Here is a 14871-nt window from a genome sequence, read left to right on the forward strand (position 1 = left end):
TTAGTCATGCGAGTTGTGGTGGGCTGCTTATGAGCCAGTAACCCTGCGCTTGTGCTTCCAGTTTTATTTCTGGGCACAGACCAGCCTGGGAAACTGTAACGTAAGTGCTCATGTACAAAAACGCCCAGCAGTCCGCTGGGTGCTCCAGAGGAGAAACAAGAAGTACAGTGCTGCTCCTGGGGCTGAGGAGGGATGATGGGGCTGAAGCACCAGTACCCCAAGCTCCCTGCCGAGCCGTGGTGAGAGGGCAGCACCTGCCCCCCTGCTCCTTCCCCCTTGCCCGCTCCCTGGGGCTGGAAATCAGACTGCGGGCACTGCTCCGTACCGCTGGGCACACCAGGAGGCAGCAAGTGCTCACACCACACACTCTTTCTAGGCTAGAGCCTAAATTTCTGTGTTCTCCTACGTGTGTTTTTAGGGGGAGTTTTCACAGAGTTGAGATGCTGGAACTCAATAATATGCTTTGAAGAGAAACAAACTTCAGCCAGGATTTTTGTGGACAATAAGGCCATAGCAAAGTAATACGTGTGGATGATTTTGTTTGCTGATGGGAATGTTTTTTGTGCTTTGTTTTTTTTTTTCTTTTGGTACCTTTCTGGTTCAGATTTTGTGTGTAGCTGAAGGCCTCATGATTTTGACGAGCTGTGTGCTTTTGTCTCTCTAGGAGAGTTTGCGGTTCAGAAAGGCTGTGACTTACTCTGATACGGAAACATAACGGCAAATGGTGTGTTGTGGGGGGGTCTGTGGGTCTCAGGGTGAAGGGTGGTCCAGAGGCTAAGATGCTTCTGTGGGCTAGGGCAGAGTGGGACCGGTTCTGAGTCCCCCACAGACACCGTGCGGGAGCACATCGGGTACCTGGGGCTTAGGCTGTCGTGAAGCCACAGCTATTTGTAAAGTACTGTCCTCTCTCCTCGCTCCCTTCCCTGCTGCACCAGGGAAGGGGCACTGGGGAGGAGGGAATGCTCAGACACCCTGGTGATGAGTGAGGGGAATATTAGCACCTGAGAGTGTGCTGGGGACCTGCCCATACCAGCCTCCGTGCACTCCAGGTGGGGTGGACCCGAACCAGCTCCAGTCCAGCATCCTCAGAGCTGTGTTAGCACTGTGCTGGAGCTGCTGCTCGGCAAACACACAACTATACCTGCCCACAGGGGTCAAAGTCTCCATTTCCCATAAATTCTTTAATTTAGGGGGAAAAAATGGATGTGCAGATATTCATTAGGTCGAGAGGTGTTTTAGCCATGTGAATTGTTAATAAAAAAATAGCACATGAAAGTCTAATCACAAGAATGGAGAAATAAAAGGCAACTAATCTAGAAATTATTGATTTCTTTTTTTTAACTTGTTCTTGGTTAATTAGTCACCCCTAGCTGTGCTTGAACACAGTTGCAAACAGAATGTGAGACAGGCAATAAGGAGTGGCTGATCTCATTTTAACATCCTTTAATTAGTGCAGAAAGTAGTTTGTCGACCATATCTGCAGTAGAAGGGCTGCACACTGAAGCGTTCACTGGGATGAATTAATGCGTGATTCCAGGTGAGGCTGTTCCTTTCGGTGCTGTCAACAGTGAGCCCTGGGGACCTTGTTCTTTCCAACCAGATGACAGCTAGTGACAGATTTCTTAATATTCGTTACAGTGTTGATGCCTTTAACTGTATGGCACATCAGGAGAAAAAGATTCACTGCTCTGAATAGCTGAACCTGGCCGTTTCTTTCTCACCATTTGAGTTTAATGGTATAGCTTAAGATGTAAAGCCTGTGATAGGAGATTATCAGAAGTTAATTTAGTTAGGCTATGAACTGCCGTATTTTAAATTGCTTTAAATTCATCATGCTTCAGAGCTGGAATGCACTTTAATGCCACAGCGCCATACAACACAGAAGTGTTTGCAGGTAACTTCTGCCCAAAACCATAGAAGGCTGTTTTCAGGCACGGTACAGGGGGCTATTCTGTCACATTTCTCAGTTTTTGCGGTTTATTTTGAGCAGTTTTCTACCCTGTGAGATGTTTTCCTTCCCACCTCCCTCAAAACTTGCTGAAAATTTTATGACATTTGTTGTACTAAAGGGCCCCCCAGTCTTGAATGACCAATGCTGTGATGGGCAGGGAAACATATGTTCTGCAGAGAAGAAAACCAGGAGAAGAGAGGCTAACTGAGCTGCTGAAGCCCCTGCAGAAAATCCATGGCAGATCAGGATTGCTCTTGGTTGCCCTGCTAACCCAGCGTGGCCAGCCTTGCTCTCAAACCTGCTGTTTGGACCTGTGTATTAAGGATACCTGGTGCTGCAAGCATGGTGCTCTGCTACTAGGAACAAGCCCCATGCCCAAGCAAAATGCAACACGTTCTGGAAAGAGAAACCCCACAACCTTGGGTGGGAGCGCCTTCAGATGCAGTGCCAGAGTGACAGGGTGCCCCTTTCCACCCAGGTAGAGATACTTCGGGGTGCCCGCGCAGCCTCCGCAGCCAGCGTGGCACTGCTGCTGCACGCTTACAGCCAGCAAAAAAAGGAGCAGCACCTGGAGCCCCGTCGTAATCTCACTTTGGAAAGAGCAAATGGTCATTGTGGTTTATTTTCATCTGTTTTATTTTCAGTGACAGGGTAAATGTATTGCTGTAGTCTGTGTTACAAAGGAGAACCTGCTTTCTGCCTAGGCTCTTCCTCTGGTAGACTGTAATGTGCTAGCAGAGACCTAGCAAGAGCAACTCTTAGCAGAGTTGTTTTTCCACTGAGATGGAGATAACTGGGGAAGGATGGTTGTGGGTACTCGGGACGGTTGGACCTTACACGCACAGATGCTATGCACAGCCAGAAAGGCTGTAATTGCTGCTAAGTTTCTGCAAAGTCTCCATCCAGTCCAAATCCCTTGGCTGGGACATGGGTGAGTATTGATGGAGAACAACTCTAGGCTTTGCCTTCAAACATTAGAGAGCAACTGCTAGGTGTCCTAGCAAGTACTTTCAAGGTCTTCCAGCCCAATAAATGGTATTGCAATGCGATGGCTGAAGATAGTGTTTTGCAACCATTACTCAAACTGCAAGTTAGGAACCTTTTCATGGGTATGGAAACCAGCTCCATTAAAATGACTTCACCCTCTGGCTTCAAGAAGTTCCTGGTGATGTTAAGAGGCAAAGATGGTCATCAGAACCAGAAGTGTCCCAGTTACAGATATCAAAGAAGTGCCCTTCTTTGATCACTAGTTCCATCTGATAAACATTATCTTTAGTTTGGCAGTGCTTTTCCTCCTCTGCTCCATGCGAACAGTTTGGTTTTCCTGGCCCATTTGTAGCAGCATGGGACAGCAAAGCATGTATCTTAAGATGTTGCACCGGGTTTTATGTCCTGGGATCTTGGCTATAGGTCACAGCTTGGCACATCGACAGTATCCAGTAATGAGGCAGTGCCATGTCGGATACAACTGGATGAGTTATTTGTAGTGAACCACTGATTTAATTTCTTTCCTTCAGTTCCTGAATGAGCTACTGTGAGGTTTTGACTGCCGGAGATCTGCGTGTGTGAAATGACAATGACGGTTTTATGCAAATAGGTTTCATGCTCTGGATTGCCTATCAGCTATTCAGAGAAATTATTTCTCATTATTTGCTATTTTGGCTGAATGACAGGCCTTGCAAGTCACGGGGCGTTGAGTCTGATCCCTGAATGAGTAGCTTCCAAACTCACCTGGAGCTTTCAAGATTGATCTTTCAATAGCGCCGTATGCATGCTCCGAGCATAAACCCTCGTGCAAACAGATTTGCTGTGCTTTCCTCTTCCGTGTGGCATTCTTGTCCGTGTCTGTTCACTGCCACCGAGGAATGGGAGTGCCACTTAGCCTGTAGGGCAATCAGTTCTTGTCTTCAGATGAGCTTTGTGAGTCCTTTTTGGCAGCGTTTTCTGGATTGTAAGCAGGGGACACTGGTGCAGTAAGACAGGTTTGCACTGACGAGCAATGCGGCAGTGGTTAGTGGATGACCTGGTATGGGTTTGCTGGTGCCACCACAGGTGGGTTGAGCTGTCCCGGGGTGCTGTCCCCACTCCTACGGGCAGCCCCTGGCATGGCTGGGCTGCCACGCTCATACAGCCCGGGCTTTGTTTCTGCCCGGGAAGCAGTCAACGTTTGCTGTGTTTCTTATGCAGTTTTTCAGGAAGAGGTTGTACAAGAGAGAGCTACATCATTTGTGACAGTTGTAGCTCTAAATAGGAAATGATTAATATTTCATGATTATTTTTCTGTAAGGCATGATTCTTGGAGAATGCATCAGTCTGGCTTGCTGGAGAGAATGAGCCTGCCTTGCTCAGCTTCAAATCAAAATGTAGTCAGGCACTGCATGCTAATATACCTATATTAGATGAAAACTCTCTGGCTGTCTGACTAATGCTTTGCTGCCAATACGTCAGTACAAAAGTGAACACGAGGTTTAGAAACTTCTGTTTCACTCGTCAGTCTTGCAAGTTAGCTGTCTGTCTGCCTTTCTCTTGTGCACCTTTAGTCTAAGTTTTAAAATAGTGCAAGAGGTCATGAATGCCAGCCAACTGCATCAATTGCAAAATCTTTGATTCCAATCTTTGCTTTCTTCTTATTTACATATTTTTCCCTTTCTTAAGTCATAAGCAAGCCTCCTTCAAATATTTCAGGATTGCACTAGAGAATAACAAACAATCAAGGAAAGTCAAGGAAATGTTCTTGTAACAGTGATACAACTTTTCTGTGAAGGTAGCTGTTCAAAATGCCTGAAGGTAAAATGTATTGGCAAGTATCTTACAGAACTTTTGTTCTTATAATATTAATAGGATGGTCCCAGAGTTGCTGTTAATTGGCAGCTAGGCCACCAAGACTTTGACTTTTGCCCTGGACTGCTCCCAAAGAAGTCTACGGGAAGGTCATGGAAAGGTTGGTAAGAAAAGGGATGGGAGCTGCTCCTCCTGCTCTGCAAGCTGTTCCATAGGAAGACTTATGCCATATTGTAGTAGGATGCTGTTAAGTGCTGCAAATCAGGATGAAAGAAACAGACAGATTCCTATTTACATATAGAGAGTCTATTCTTTAATCTGAACTAAGTCAGACCAGAAGAAAATGAGACTAGAGGATGATGTATGTTCCCACAGACTAGTATAATGGCTTAATCCTTGTGCAAACAGCAATGCAGGAATACAAATAATTCACAGCAGATTCTGCTGGTCCCAACCAGGGTTTCATTCTGTTAGATACAGTAGAGAATACTATAAAAACATGATAGTGAGTTAAGATTGCAAAGAAAATATATGTTAGGAAGTATCCATGTTTGGTGGTCTGTGAAATGTTAAACACGCACACCCCCTGTCAAGTGTTCTTAATTACAGTCATGCCTGCCTGCCCTGTCTGCACAATGGAGGGGATACACTTGCTATAACCAAGCAAAACAAGGACTCCTGGTTCTTTCTAGGATGCTATTTTAGAGTTGGATTTGGTTTTATATCACAGCTGTTTCCGATTTTTTTTAAGGGTTGTTGGTAGCCTCTAAAAAAGGCAGAAAGGAATGTGTAGGAATGGCAACTACTTTGCAAGACAGCTCTGCTTTCGCAAGACTCTTGAAAATAAGTTTTGGAGAGGCAAGATGTACAGCATGAAGTACTTTGAGACCTCATTGAGAGACAGGGTCATCTCAGAACTTCTGTGTGCACTATGCAAGGATTCAGGGACTTAGAAAACTACAGAGCTGAATTGCTTTTCTGTCTAAAAAACCTGATAAAACAACCCCTTTGGTGGATATATAATTTTCTGCATGTGTGGGTATATACTATGGTATTTGATGATCCATCTTTTTTAAGCTAATGCAGCTGATGTCAGGCAAGACTTGCTCAGCATTATTAAAATTCACATTGCTTTATGAACTTAGGACTTACATCAGCACAATGCAAAGCACAAATTCAACAGCTGCTCTGTAGGTTGGAGTAGACTTCAGATAATAGGCAATATAGCCATGGGAGGATGTTGCTTTCGATGATTAATGTAGCATTCAAATTTGCAGGCTTGTTGTACGATCTGTTTGCCTGAAAATTGTTGGTTGGTTGGTTGTTTCTTGGGATCTTTTCTCTTAAGTGTAATTGTTTGGTAAAAGGAGTGGTAGGACTCGGTTGTAATGATGATAAAAGGGATATTTGGTTTTGTTCTGTCTAATGCCACTGGCACAGAAAAGCCTCTGCAGTTCTCTTTGGTGTCTGAGTTGACAGAGTCTGGAGCTGCTGACTGTCTATAGAGTATCTCTGAGCCCTGGCTGGCTAAGCAGCTCTGAGAAGTAACAACATAACCTTAGAATTAAGAATTGTCAATAGTAATTAAAAGTCACGGTTAAGGGCTCTCATTCAGCAAACACTGACTGCTGCTCAAAGCACTTATGTATATTTTTAATTTTGTGCATATTCCAAGTTTATTTGGTCTTACTACAACCAAGGCATATGCTTTGAATTCTATTGTTTTATGCTTTTTTTTAAAGCAAATAAATTACTGTAATTCATAGATGTACTTGGTGGGTAAAAATCAGGGAACGTAACTGCAGCTGTACGTACGGATTTGCTTTTGGGAGCAGGTTCTGTATTTCTGCTTCCCTGCAGGTTAATTGTGCTGGGATTTGCTCTGTTACGCTTCTCACTTCAACTTATTTTTCCTAAGATTTCTCTTCTATTGTAAGCCTCATTTCCTACATTTAATATCACTGTTCATCAGCCTAATTACCCTTTGGTCCCACCTCTTTGGCACAGACCCTGAGAAAGAGACTCCATACTCCGGCCCCAGCTCCTGCACCATCTGGCCTGTCCAGCTGGGAGCCTCTGGCCCTGGTCTCCCTCTGGAGGAGCGTGTGTCTCCTCGGCTGTGCTGGCTCATGTCTGGCAACTGAACTTTCGCTTCCCTGTTTCTGCTCGGTCTCCTCACATGTTGCAGTTCTTCCTTCCCATTTCTTCCTGCTCTGTACAGAATACCTTGGTTCTCCAGAAGATGTAATAAGATGGGAATTGGCATCCTTGGCAATGCCTGGCAGTGAGAAAGGGAGCCCTTCCACCGGAGCTCGGGGAGGAGCGCTCCTACACAGCACCCGGTCTGTGCCCACCAGCCACCACCGGCTCCTCGCAGAGGAGAGGATGAGGAATGAGAAAAGGACCTTCGCATGCCAGGGTGGAAGCCAGCCAGTGGGGGCTTGTACAAACGGCCCCTGCGACGGGACAGCTGCTCCAGCCGGAGCCTGAGAGATGCCAGGGCTGTGGGGCAGGTTGTGCAGCACCGCAACAGGCGGCAGCACAGCAGGAGAAGCCGAGAAGACACCGCTTCCACGAACAGGCAGGCATGGCTTCCTGATTAGGAGCAAAAAACGTCAACCCAGAAGGGCTCTGTCTGGTTTTGTTTGTTTTTTTTTTTTTTTCATATAATAATATTGTGAGACAGTTAGGTAAAACCTCATCAATATCACATCTGCAAGAGATGGTGAAAACCTCCCTGCATGGACGAGTAATCCATTTAGTTCTTCAGACAAGATCTTCAGTGCCAGACGTAGTATCTGGCCTTTTTGATTCAGCTTTGAGATACACTGGTGGAAAACCACAGGCAGCCACACGGCTCCTGCTGACCCGACGGCTGTGCAGGAGCATAGGCAAAGCGCGCTCTGGGTAAGGCTGACACTCATCCATTGCCGTGCTCTGCCCCCTGATTTTAAACAGCTACAATGAATTGCTTTTGCCTTGAATTTCAAACAATTTATTTTGGGTGAACTAGAACGCCTCTACGGGATCCGGCATCGTGCCCAATGTAGTAGGTACAGATGACAGGATACCTGTCATTTTTCAGAAGATGGCCACCGAGTCCTTGGGGGATGCAGCTTGGATCTGTGAGCATCCCTGGGCTCTCCCGTGTGTGCAGAGCCACTGCTGCTGGGGCAGACCTGGGGCGGTGGTTTGCAGAGAGGTGGCCGTGCAGCAGCAGGGCTACTGCAAAATAAAGGTGAAAGCTGCAAGCCTGGTGGAAAATGTATTGTGCCAAGCAGCAGCCTTGGGGCTGGGCCCTTCTCAGGCACTTGCCAGCAAGGTGTATCAGACAGAAAGAATTTGCCTTAGGGGAAAATCGCAGCATTTTCTTCTGATTATATGGATTTTACTTGCCAGTCAAGGCTCTGATAGCTGAGGGAGAGATGCAGGACTGCTATCTAAAACAGTTTCCAGGTCCAAGCAAATGTTCTTCCCAGCTTGCAGAGGAGTTACTAGTTGTCATGTAGATTGCAGCCTGCTTGGGGAAACAATGTCACTGCTGGCATTTTGACTTTTGCTAGAGAAGGAGGCAGCCTACTTAACACTTCCTTCCTAGCCCAAGAGAACTTTTCAGGATTGGGTGATAAAAAAAAAGCAAATAATAGATGTTGACAGAGCTCTTAACCTTTTCAGTGGATGGGCATGTTGTGCCATGTCCCCCAGCTGTGGTTCCCACCCCATCCCACACTGGATGGCATGGTGGCACTTACACAGGGAGGCAGCTTGGTGCTCCCAGATGCTGTTGCTTGCTTTCTCTGTCTCTTGCTGTTCAGAATATGCCTCCTGCATGTCCAGGCAATGGCATGAAATCCTCACCATCCAAGGAGTGCCTCTGCCAGTCGATAAATGGGCCATGCTGGAGTTCTGCTCAGTGGTATGAGTAGCAGGGCATACCTGGAGCAGCAATGCTGGCCGGGCAGGAGGCTGGTGCAAGGCTGGGGGTAAATCATTAACCCTGTATCTCTTCTGCTTTTTGCACCGAGGTTCTGGACTGGCATGACCCTACAATTGCTAAACCAGTGAAGCTGACGTGGAAGCCAGATGACTCTCCTTGGCTGTATGTCCTGAAATTCAAAGTCAGTACAGTTCAACCCTAAAAACATAAGCTCTCTGCTTTAATGCTGATGTGGCAGATATATCAGCCCACGCGGTTATAGCTAGTAATAAATTGTGGTCTTGTTTTGATGCAATCACTTGTTTTTATATTGAATTAACTTTTAATTTACTATACATTTTTTGAAAAGGGCATGACACGAAGTGCTTCTGCCTTGTCCACGTGAGCCACCAAATCAAACTGTTTGCCCTCTTCATAGAAGTTGTCTCCAGGAGGAAATTCTGTAATGTTAGCTCTGTGCTGGGCCTTGCACTGAACATCTTTTTTTCTATTTTAGTCACATTCATGGCCAAATACTAAATTTGGTTGTGACCCAGATCTGTATAAGTTACTGTAGTGATAGGGTTGGAACCTATGTAGGCACAGACTTACTAAGCAAAGAGGGGCAAACCTATGGCCACAAAAAAGGCTGTAATGGCACTGGTGGAACTAATGACACTAGCAAAGGTGATGCAAGAGAAAATTGTGGTAATGCTTTATGGCCAGGAGTCAGCACGGCTTCTCGCCCTCCTGGCTTCAGCAGATCGGTTCTCACTCGCTGCATTGCTAAGGGACCTGTTGCCCTAATGACTCAAGGATGGAAGAACACTTGCCCACATGAAGTGATGCAAGCACACTAGTTCATGCTTTAGCTACTCTGAGTCCTACCCTGTGCCAGACAAGGCAGCAGATAACAAAACTGAGGTTTTCTGCCAGACAGGGACATCCAAAATCACTGACCTTGTTCATGTTTGAGTGATGAATGTGAAAATTAATGAGTCTGTAATGTAAGTAAGGGATAGAAATGGCTTAGCCCCAAGATCGCGAAGTTTCTGCAGAGCAGAATTGCTGAAATGATTTAGCAGAGGACTACACAATGTAACTAACCTTACACACAGCTGTGAGATCGTTTCTGTTTATTTTAAATGAAAAATCACAGAAATGTGTGTACGCATCGCTGTTGTACCAACTTTTTTCACTCCCATGTCAAACCTTTGTGTTCGCTCACGAGAAAACATCCCTGAAGGTTGGCTGACCCAGATGACCAAGGTGGCCCATACCCCAGGTCAGACCCTCACACGAGCCAAGGAGCTTGACATGGGAGGGGGCACCTCACCCAGGAAAGCAGGGGTAAACCAGTTTTGCTCTCTGCTGCTCGTTGCCACAGCTGCTCTGAAGGGCTCGGAGGTTTGGTTAAGTAATCTCCAATGATTTTGGGGGAACCTGTGCAGTTTATCCAAGTGCCAAACCATTGTCGCTTTTTCTCCTTCCCCCGTGAGCCAGCAGTGGGGTGCGGTGCAGCTCCTCGAAAAGGTACGACCTTGTTATAAACCATCATAATTTCTTTTGACTCAGCTTTGGCAAAGGAGAGTTGGCTGGGGCTGAAGTACGGACTTCATCTTCTGCATCCGGATGACGCTAAAAGTTGCTGGGTTGTGCAAAATCTTGTGGGCAAGATCTTTCATCCTTAAAGCAGCTTGTGAGCAGCAAAACTTCCCTGAACACAGCGAGCCCCACGGCTGAGCTCCGCTGGGTGCCAAGGAAAGGGGAGCCTGCCCCACGCTAATTAAAACTGTTTTCTCAACTTCTTCTTGGCAAGGTGCAAAGAAATCCTCTTTTCATGCTCAACGATTAAAAATAAATCCTATTTTTGGGTTTCAGAAGCAGCCGCATGACTAAAATGAGCCGTTGGTTTCATTCATGTTTGCTGTCTATTAATCTGTTCTCACCCTCAGCAGGGGATGACTCAGGGCTTCGCATTGTCTTCCTCCCTAAACTATCTGTGTTTTGACTTTAAATTCTGCCGTCTGACGCAAAGCAGTGCTGAAATCATGACAGTTTGATCCAGCCAGCTCCCAGGAGGCTCTTGATCTTTACTGGCTGGTAAATGTAGCACTCGGAACAGCTAGGCAGAGCAGATATTGATATTTTTGCACCAAATGTTGGTAAGCAGATGTCACAGGCTTGTGAAAAGCCTTGAAACTCCATGGAAGAAAATATGTGAGTACGTATGTGGGAGAGGCCTGGAGATAAAAATAGTTTGGTGGTTATATGAGAAGACGTTTATTCCTTAATCTGTTGGTGTTTTGCTATTCCTGTTCGTGGTACTCAAACTGGAGGCTGTGCTGGAACAAGCGTAACGGTGAACTCTCCTTGTCGATCCATCTGCTGCTCTTCCAGGTGCCTTCCAGCAGCTTCTCTCCTCCTCTTGCCCCAGCTGAGCCGGTGGGTCCCGGTCACCTGCCACCAGCAGAGGGTCTGCGCGCTCTGGTGCACCCCAGGTATCCCAAGATTGAGGCGTCCTATAGTCAGCGTAGGTCATTGGGTAGGGAGGTAAGGACAGCGAGACCTCCGGGTCACCGGAGAAAACAGGAGGTGCTTCCAGGAGTGACAGAGCCCGGGGGCAGGACTGGCAAGCAGGCATGGCTGAGCCAAGGTGACCCAGCCCTGGTGCGGGAAGGCTGAGCCGCTGTGGGGTTGTCCATGGCAAGCCAGCACCAATTTTAGTTTGCCACAAGCAGCTGGGCAGCCAGGTGGCTCCTGCGGGCAGGCTGCAGTGCAGGGCGAGGTGCCCGCATGGCTCTGCCACGGCACGGGACGGCCAGCGAGCCCCCGGCACGGCACGGGAACGCACGAGGCTGCCGGTATGGCCACCTGGTGAAGGTGGACGTGTGAGTGTGTCCCAGAGGCAGTGTTCACATCTTGCCCAAAGGCTCCTCTTCCTAGTTCATTTTTTTTCCACGTGCAGGCAGACTGAAATCCTGAACATGTAAGTATTGGGTAGAAGTCAGGGTTTGGGTTGTGGGTTTTGTTTTATTCTTAGTTAAATCTGTTCTTGAAATGTCCCTACAGAATGGGTAGTAAACCTTCAGGTAGGCGTGTGGGTCAGGCTGGTGCTGAGCAGACTTCATCTCATTGCAGCACAGGATATGTCCACCAGGTGCTTGCCTTGACATCCATGCATTTAAAGGACTGTAGTTACAAACTGCAAAGCCCTTACTTTTCTTTACAAATTTATATTTTCCCCTCCCCTTACAGCTTTGGTAATGAAATTTGAGCCATTTATTACATACTAAATTTAGGCAGGCCAAAAGTATTTGCATACAAATATGTTTGATCTTTCAAGCGTGCAAAATGAGTACAAAATAACAAGTCTAATGTTGGACGCAAGCAGAGTTCAAGTATTTTAAAATTAAAAGAATTTAAAAGAATCTATATCTGTGATGGTAGATGAGCTTTTTCTGAGGTAAGAAAACCTCCTCCTTCTCATTACATATGAATAAATGCAGATATTCCAGTCAGATATGGACTGAATTTTAAATGTGACAATGGCACTTATTCTGCAAGAAATGCCGTGTCTGTAATGAATTCAAAATTATTCTTAGTTGCCACTGGAAATGGATGGGGGGCGAGGGGGAGGGATAATCAATATTGACACAACCCCACTTTGTTTTTAAGCAGTACTGGTCTCTGGTGACACCAATTAGAGGAGGAGAGAGCTGGAGCTGAAGTGAACTGCACAAACTGCAAACTATTTTTGTGTTTAGAGAAGGAGCCATGGCAGCCAGATGTGCTGCCTGCTGCTGCTGCGCATTCCTGCTGGGATGGGTCTGCCACCACCAGCATCGTTTCATCCTCTCACGTGAGTTGGGCACGTGTGGTGGGAGGCAGGTCTCACCGGGACACCACGGTCCATGAATGGTGGTGGTTCTCGTCACCATCTCCCTACCTGCGCTGTCGCTGTCTCGGCGATGGGCACAAGTGCAACAACACCAAGCCCCACGTCAGACCTTGCCACCTCCCGAAGTCAAGTTGTCTGGCTTTTCTTTCTCCATTAACTTTAGGGATGATGGTCTTCTAGCTGGGCATGGCCCCACGACACAGTGGGCTGGAGTCCTTTTGACTCTGTTTGCTGCAGTGAAGTTCCCCCACCCACCCCATGCCATCTGTCTTAGGTGAAATTAAGTAAAATTTCTTTGAAGCTTTACTTTTAAGTTAGCATGCAAGATGCAGGGTTGATTGATTAACTTCTACCTTCTCATGATGCATAACTACGTAAGGCAGAGCACATGGCAGGACAAGCCGTTCAGAGAAACCATTGTGTTTATTGCTGGTCTGTTCCCAGGATCCAAAAAAGAATGCAGAATGGCCAAAATGCACTCAGAAAAATGAGATTACCAAGCTCCTCTGGTTAAACAGTTGATATTGAGCTAGTTCTAATGCAATTTCCTAAAATTCAGAGATGCCGTGATGTGATCTTACTCTTGTATAAAATGCCACGGAACTTCTAATGACAGAACAGATCAAATTTTCTGTCGCATGACTCATTCTGAGGAAGAGAATGCCATACACTCAAAAAAAAAAAAAAAAAAAGTACATTCACTAAGGCCCTCCTTGTAGGACTATGCGGATGCAATCAATTGTCAGGACAAAGTCCAGGCAACACTTTTTGATGTAGAGTAAAACTGGCAGCTGAATTGTGGATACCCTTTGGTAAATTTTAGCCACTGAACCCAAAATAGCCGTGACAGAGACCTAAGCCAAGTGTCCGCCTGACTTCACAAGCTGTAAATCTCAAGTGAGTGGTTCAGGAGCAGAGGAAGGAATCGTGCTGATGTGCCAATTAATCTGGGTTGTCTGAAATACGCACGGATGCTGAAGATCAGGGATAGACGGATGGGGGCAGCAGGATGATTTCATGGGAAAGAATTTGCTAGATAAATGTTAGGCATTTGGTGGCAGAATGCACAAAACAAGAGTCTGTTGGAAATACCTGCAGAGGCACAAGAAAATTCCTGAGAAGCTGATTTGAGCACTTTTTCTTCTTGTTTTGTTGTTGTTGTTGTGTTTTGATCATGATGACTGTTTTCTCTATGGACTAAGATGTACTAGCGATAACAGTGTCTGCAGCTGTATGTTTTGTGGGCATTCAGAGCCTTGCAGAAGGGGGATGTGGTGTTCAGCAGTACAGCTCCCAGCTGCTCAAGGGCAATTTGGACCTCGCTTTCTGCTTAGATACCTGTCTGTTTCCCTTCTTCAGGGATGCTGTCATAGGTCCTAGTGTAACCTTTCTTTTGGGTCTTTTCTTCCTGGGTCCAGTGATGAAAGTGGGCATTTGGGATGGTATCTGGGGCCTGAATAAGTCTGTTGCTGCTGAATTTCAGCATAAAAACTGGTCTTACATTTTACTCATAAGTCCATGTAAGGTGAAACAAGAGGCTTCCAGGTCTGCATTTCAACTACAACAAATGCAGCAAGGATAGGCCTTTTATCTTTGTTCATGGCTGCAATCGTTTCTACCTTGCTGTTCTTATGACAATTTAATTTTGTAACATTTATTGGTTTGGAAGGTACATTCATCGTAGGTTTGTGGTTGGTTTTTGGATGGTTTTTTTATTATTATTTTGTGCTGTAAAAGGTCAAAATTGTCAGGAAAGATTTATTTTGGGGAAAAAAGAATCCTTCTTTAAAAGCCCAAGTAAAATAACCTTTCTGGAATAGAAAGGAAGGCAAAGGACTGAGCTAAAACCGAGAGCAGCAGCTGAAGCAGCAATGTGTTACATTTCGTGCTTTCTGATGTATGGCACAGTGCTATTTACTCACCCTAGTGATCTAGGTGTGCACAGGGAGCGCTGAGGCTGGAGTTATAACTGCCAGAGCATCACTAGCGGAGCCCAGCAGTGGTGCCGGGGGCAGTCCCTCTGCCCTCGGGGGGAGCAGGGTCGAAGGCAGGAGTGCTGGAGGAGTGGGGTGCCTGCCCCCTCCTGTACTGCTGCTCACGGGCCTGGGGCAGGGACCTACCGTGGGGCGAATCCTTCTGCCATGTCTTTCCCTGACGTGCTTCAGTTTTTCCATTGATCTCAGGCGTACAATGGAGGGGGTGTCCTGCCCCTCGGCCGCTCCCCATCTGCAGGAGCAACCATGAGCAGGTTTGGAGCTCCTGGGCCTCCTGGTGAAGAGGCCTTTGGATGCTGTGAATTGTCCCTACCCTGTCACAAGGCCA

The 14871-nt window shown here is 46.5% G+C and overlaps 1 protein-coding gene across 2 annotated transcripts in view; it reads left to right on the plus strand.

Annotated features, from left to right (window-relative positions):
- The window catches only part of SCG2 (secretogranin II), an 80434-nt gene that overhangs the window by 17141 nt on the left and 48422 nt on the right, over nucleotides 1–14871 (plus strand). The gene's annotated exons all lie outside the window — the stretch shown is intronic.

The sequence above is a fragment of the Falco punctatus genome (assembly GCF_963210335.1).
Source record: "Falco punctatus genome assembly, chromosome: 13".
Classification (NCBI taxonomy): domain Eukaryota; kingdom Metazoa; phylum Chordata; class Aves; order Falconiformes; family Falconidae; genus Falco; species Falco punctatus.